The 6097-nt window shown below is 25.7% G+C and overlaps 1 long non-coding RNA gene across 1 annotated transcript; it reads left to right on the top strand.

Moving 5' to 3' along the window:
• Nucleotides 1–2811: 2811 nt before the first annotated feature.
• Nucleotides 2812–4230, top strand: LOC122513394. The gene is made up of 3 exons (XR_006302745.1): nt 2812–3062; nt 3924–4095; nt 4181–4230. It is a non-coding gene; the product is annotated as an uncharacterized LOC122513394 (long non-coding RNA).
• Nucleotides 4231–6097: the final 1867 nt, after the last annotated feature.

The raw sequence follows: 6097 nt of genomic DNA, 5'->3' as shown, positions 1-6097 counted from the left end.
GTTTCTCTTGTAGTGTGAATTGTTGCATAGACAAAGCACGTTGACTTTATTTATATTGGTACTCTAATTAAAAGGTAAAAAGAATAAGCATGCAATAAAATTGTATTTTTGTCTATTAACAATAATGCTGCATGTTATTGCAATAGTTCAAAATTTTAATTTAGGTTCTCATTCTCTCTTATCTTACATTAAATTAATAGAGTTAATAAAAATTTGTTATTGACAAGAAATGACAAAAACGAAAATTGTAATGATTTCTTAAAACGAATATATTATTAAAAATAAGTTCTTAATGGAAAAATCAAATTTAGTTAAAATATTTTTGTAAGGATTGACATAATATGTAGCACTGCTTAAATTTGATATTTTAAGTGTTGATAGTAAATAAGGTCAGATACAAATGTGTAACAAGATATCGGGTGATCAAAATGAACAAAATATGTTACACAATTAAAATTTATAAAATACTTTTAATTTTACAAAAGTGTGAAATCTTTATAAAAACGATTAACTAGATTGAATCAGTAACTGTTGGTATTTGTTGATATTTAAATCTGCTACACTTTTTCAAGTGTTTATAATGGTCCGTAATATCGATACCTTGACAAAGGACATATTTTAGGCGCTAAATATCTACCGTTTATCTTTCATATATCTAAGCAGTTCAATTTAAACAGAGAATTGTTTAGCGTACTTCTAACAGTTAAAATATAATTAATAATAGAAGATTATAAAGACGTATATAAAAATACGTCTCCGCGATCTTTAACAACAAAACGAATAATTCCAAATATAAATCATTGAAATATTTCTTAAAGATAAACGTTTTTTAAATTTATTACAAATAGTATAAAGTGTTTATTAATAAAGGTGTAAGAAAATAAATTCAAACAAGTTATCAAATTACGTGCAATTATAATCAATAACTCTTACTGATCATTTAAATAATAAGAACAATGGATGTAATGGAGGGATTAGTAGCACGAGGAACCCGTTTATTGGATAAGTTCAACCCGAAACGTATAGATTTTCTTAAATGGCTAAGTTGTTTTGAGTATATAATCGAATGTCTTGAAATAACAGAAGATTTGGAGGCTGAATTTTTATTACATATGGTCGAACCTTTAGTTTATAACAATTTGGCGTTACTATTATCTCCTAACGACGTTCGTCAATTTTCATATAAACAGATTATATTAGTGATGGAACAAATATACTCACCCTTTCAAGGAGAGTCTGCAGCTGAATATCGTTTTAAGACTCGAGTTCAAATGATCGGTGAATCTGTTCCTCATTATGCCATTGCTTTAACCTTGTTAATTAATAACTGCCGTCGTGAATTTTTCACAACTGCTAATTTACTCAATCAATTCATACATGGATTAATAAACCCGGTTGCTAGACATCAATTACTACGACAACCAAATTTAATATTTCGTAGTGCAGTAATGATCGCTCAGGAAATGGACGTTTTTTATTCTTAAACTAGATTTACAAATGTAAATACCCACGATAAGAAAATATGAAAAAGATTATAAGACTGTTAAATAATAAAAATATACAAAGTTGAGAAACGAATGTTTCTTTATACATTAAAGTAATAATTTTTATTTACAGTATTTATATACAGTATACGACATTTTGATGTAAAGTAACAAGTTTTAAGATCATCAATTATATAAAGATATTTAGGTAAATGAAAAACGTCACAACATTACGGAGAGAATCATCTACGATTTTATTAATTCAAGTAAAAAGAATAAGCGTGTAATAAAAGCTGTATTTTTGTCAGTAAACAGTAATCCAGCACGTTATTGCGATGTTTACAAATTTTAACTATGGATTTCATTTCTATCTTAATATTAAATCGATACAATTAATAGAAATTTGTTATTAACTGGAAACATTCGATAGATGTTAATACGAAAATTGTGACGATACTTTAAAACGAGTATATTATTAAAAATAGATTCTTAGAAAAAAAGAAAAAAAAAAACTAAATTTAGTCACGTTATTTTTGTAGCGATTTACGTAGTATGCGTTTCTGTGTTTATATTCGATATTTTAAGTGTTGATAGTAAATAAGATCAGAAAGAAATGTTCAATAAGATATCGTGGAATCAAAATAAACGGAATATGTTATACGATTAAAATTTATTATTTATATATCATTAATTGTTAAATAAAATAATATTATTATTTATTATAACTTTCCAACAAAAAAAAAAGAAAATTCCTGAATTTAGTGCTACGTCATTAATCGTTTCTCTTTTTTTTCTTTTCATTTTTTTTTCAAATTATTTTCCTTATTTCCTTCGTTTTGCTCGTCGAAAGGAATGGCTTAAGCGACCGAAGAGAAGGTTTATTGTTAAATCGAAAGAATCAACGAACAAAAAACATTTTTCAGACCTGCGCCTCACTGTCGCCGTGAAAGTTTTAGAAAAGGTTTCACGTATTATGAAAACCCTAGACAATTCTCTTATATTCTATCGGTCTCGGGAAATATAACCTATTTGACAAAAGATTAGTTTCTCCCACCAATAGACGCAGACATAAAAATTCCTGGTTTCGTACGTCGTGTCTGGACTATACCCCCGAAAAGTATTGTCAACTCCTCGTTATATCTCTAAACCAATGAACGTCGAAGGCGTCAATATGACCGTCCAATAAGAAACGAGATATGCGTATCCTACAAACTGTTTCGTATGCACGTAAGTAACTGATCTCAAAAGTGGGGATAGGAATAGGTCTGGAAAAAAGAACAGGAAACTAAACGCGACATTTCTTATTTTTCTATTGAATCGACTATTTCTGTTCTAGTTGATAAATACGTATACTTATTGTTTTAATTTATAAATGTTTATTGTGAGTTTTGTAAAATCAGTGAACGTGAATTGATTTCATCAATATCGGATTGTTAACGTTAAGTGATAAATATGAATATAAACGAAAATAAAAGAATATATTTCAGTAATATTAGTTATTTTATCCGCGACTAGAATTATTTCTTTGTTATTGATCGAAGTTGTGATAGAGACCTACCCCACCGGCTACAGCTAAAGGTAAGGACCTTACTTTAATTCTTAACATTTAATCTCCGTTGTAATAGAATTCTAACAAATTTCCTACTATAAATACAATATTTCTTCTCCAGTTTTCACATATTCAAATTTCATTACTCGTCAATACCCTCACATGTGCTAAAGTTACTCCGTTGTATAGGTTACACGGTTTGACGACAAACTAACCACACTTTTCTTTTTTTCTTACACCGTAAGACGTAACACGTATCATTTAAAAAGATGCTGTAACAAATACCATTGAATTTACAAGATGAAAAATAACATTATATATATGTATAATAATGAAATAATAAAATAGTTTAAACAAACTACAAGCCGTCAAACAAATAAAACATATAAACGAAATATAAATAAGCGTAAATTTAAATTGTCAATGATTCATGAAAATAATTAGTTAATCAATGATTATCGCATTATTATAACATTTTCCAATGAGCACAAAATATATTCAAAACAAGAACAATTGTTGCATGAACTATTTAAGAGCAAATAAGTTGAACAATAAACTTAAAACAATACATTAGTCGATGTTGAAAGAAGAAATTAGTTTGTTTTTATTATTATTAATATTAAATTCATTTTCTATTTAACAATTTGTCCATTGGACAATTATGTAAATTTCTTATTTTTTTTTTTTTTCAATTTAAATAACACGTGGGTGGTAATTTACTACATTCGTTCTTTTATCGGATATACAAAATTTTGATATTCAAATGAAACGTCGTTAAACAATAAACAAAAGTGATAATATTTATTAAAAGAAAAAATTGTTGAGAATTAAAATATTTTTTTTCTCGATACACAAATATAATTTATTTATTTTTTTTTTTTTTTATGTAGGGACCGACGTAAGTGGAGGCTCGAATTGGAACATTTTAACGTAAACAATCGAAGTGGACCTGGTCATAAATAAATACACATCAAGTGTTATTGGATTGTAAGAAAAAACGTTGCTCAAAATAATAAAATCACCGCTTTATTTAAATCTAAATAAATGCACACACATGACATGGTTAGAAAAATAATATAATATTATACACATTATTCATCTTCGAATTTGTAATATTCAATTAATTATTTATTACGCTAATTTTCAGTTACAGTTATTGTCTGTACCAAAAACTAAAGTAAAGTTGGGTGCTGAAAATATTCCCCTCTTTATACCTGTCTAAAAAAAAAAAGAAAACAAATAAATTTAACACTAACAATCGTTAAGCACACGTTATACTGTTTAAATATCAGTTGAACTTTTTCTTAGTTTATTCTTGTTAATTTTATAGGTTTCTTTCTCTTTTTTAAACAATTTTTAATCTCTGAATATTGACGTTTTACTAAAAAATAAATTCTTTTGAAAATATATTACGAACAGTTCGGTGTTTATTGGCGAAAGTTTAACAAATAAATAAACATAAAAAATTCTAACGAGTCAGCAATTTATTAAAAATGTATGAGGACGATGATGCAATGAAATATTATGTTTCCAAAGCTGATACGATGCTAGAAAAGTACAATGGAGATAGCTGTATGTTTACATCTTGGATTAAAAAATTTGAGAATATAGTTGATTATCTCGGAATACCTGATAGTAAAAAAATAACATTTCTATGTTTAATGTTGGAAAATGATATATTTCATACTCTCTCGAATGATTTATCTCCGCAAAACATTTACAATGTTCCGTATTTGGATATATTATACGAGTTAAACTCTTTTAATATTATGACCACAAGGAAATTAGTCAGAAAAAATTTTAGAGAAAGAATACAACGCGATAACGAGACTGTAGAAGATTATGCTAAAGATTTATTCCAACAGTTTCATAAATCTTTTAACAAAGAACAAATTAATTTATTATTATGCAAACAATTCATAAAAGGATTACGCGATCGTGTTATAGCTACGTATTTGAATAGGAAAGAAAATGTAACATTCAAGATGATTGCAACAAAGGCAATTGAACTTGAAAGAAGATATAATGCTCCGATAAATGGATGAAAGAAATTTCAATGAATTACGTACAATCAAACATTAAACAAATGATGTATAAAATAAGATAATATTTAATTAATGTAATATATTAAATCGCGTCAATATTTTATTAAGATAATTAATTAATCTATTGTATGCTAGGAAAAAATTATAACAATTTTTAACGTTGACTAAATATATTTAAAATTTGATTAATTATTGTATGTACATAAAGTTGAAAATCTTCTCTTTTTTTTTCACGCCTATTTAATAACAATAAAATTTAAATAATGGAGTCGACCACCAGGTATCGATCAATTGTTAAAATATCAGTTAAACTTTGATAATTTATATATACTTTTAAAATCAATTTCTAATTTTTATTACAATCCTATAAGACTCTATACTTATTATTAAATATAAAAAATAAGATCATCAGTATAGAATAATAACGTTTTAAATAAATACATTTTTTTTTGAAAATATATTACGAACAGTGCAATGATTATTGGATGAAAATTAAACTAAAAACTTTTAACAAGTTAACTATTTAAAAATTTATATAATTTTTTAATAGTTTAATAGTTTTTAGAAAAAAGTTCGATTTAGATATAATTCATTTCGATATTCGGTTAAATAAATTTCGGAATTTAGTAGATTATCTCGAAGTACCTGATCGTAGAAAAGTTACATTTTTATGTTTAATGTTGAATGTTGAAAACCTTAAAAGACTCAAGGTAAATCCACTTTATTATAACTCATTATTTTTATCGTAAGAAAAGATAATAAACATACAAGATATAATGCTTAAATAAGTGCATGAAAGAAATTTCAATGAATTACGTACAATCAAACATTAAACAAATGATATATAAAATAAGATAATATTTAATTAATGTAATATATTAAATCGCGTCAATATTTTATTAAGATAATTAATTAATCTATTGTATGCTAGGAAAAAATTATAACAATTTTTAACGTTGACTAAATATATTTAAAATTTGATTAATTATTGTATGTACATGAAGTTAAAAATCTTCTCT

This window comes from Polistes fuscatus, unplaced genomic scaffold, assembly GCF_010416935.1.
Source record: "Polistes fuscatus isolate 324 unplaced genomic scaffold, CU_Pfus_HIC Scaffold12, whole genome shotgun sequence".
Classification (NCBI taxonomy): Eukaryota; Metazoa; Arthropoda; class Insecta; order Hymenoptera; family Vespidae; genus Polistes; species Polistes fuscatus.
Note: the sequence above shows the minus strand (reverse complement) of the source record. Positions and strands in the feature narration are given on the sequence as shown.